Below are 574 nucleotides of genomic sequence, written 5' to 3'. Positions count from 1 at the left end.
CGGCGGTCGGGGTGGTGGCAGGGCGGGTGGTGGAACAGGGGGAAGAAAAAGGAAGAGAGGATAAAGAGAAGGGTGCCGGTGGTCCTCCCTATTGACAACGGCTTTCATCTTTATAATTCAACCCCTCGCGCCACCCTCGATCCATTTTGCCTTTTCTCCCTAATGCTTTTTTACCATCCTTTCGCCCGCTGTGTTCTACGTGTCACCTATCGCATGCCATCCACGCACTCGCGCTCTTTTCCTTCGCCGAAATTCTCTCCTCTTCTTCTTCCGCCAACGGAAACCACTCTTTTCGCGTCTTTGCTCTTCTCCTCGTCTCTGTTATCAGCGCCGCCTTCGCCTTTGTCTCTACTCCCTAGGCTTCGTGTCAACTCCTATCGTAAGTCGGTGCGCGTCTTTCGCTCGAAACTTTGCCTCTCGCTTCCATCGTACGCCCGAACCCGCGATATCGTGTCCGAATTCGCGTATCGTTCGAATCGAAGCGTTCGCGCTTTCTATCGAACGACGACGTCGCGCCTGCCGCCCGACATCTGAAAAACCGTAGCTACAGCTACGGTTTTGAGACACGTCGGGT

The 574-nt window shown here is 54.5% G+C and overlaps 1 long non-coding RNA gene across 2 annotated transcripts in view; it reads left to right on the top strand.

Annotated features, from left to right (window-relative positions):
- LOC117152308 overlaps positions 1-574 on the top strand; it is a 30248-nt gene that overhangs the window by 22553 nt on the left and 7121 nt on the right. The gene's annotated exons all lie outside the window — the stretch shown is intronic.

Source organism: Bombus impatiens, unplaced genomic scaffold, assembly GCF_000188095.3.
Source record: "Bombus impatiens unplaced genomic scaffold, BIMP_2.2 scf_1079, whole genome shotgun sequence".
NCBI lineage: Eukaryota > Metazoa > Arthropoda > Insecta > Hymenoptera > Apidae > Bombus > Bombus impatiens.
The sequence above is the reverse complement of the archived record's forward strand: the minus strand, read 5'-3'. Positions and strand labels throughout refer to the sequence as shown.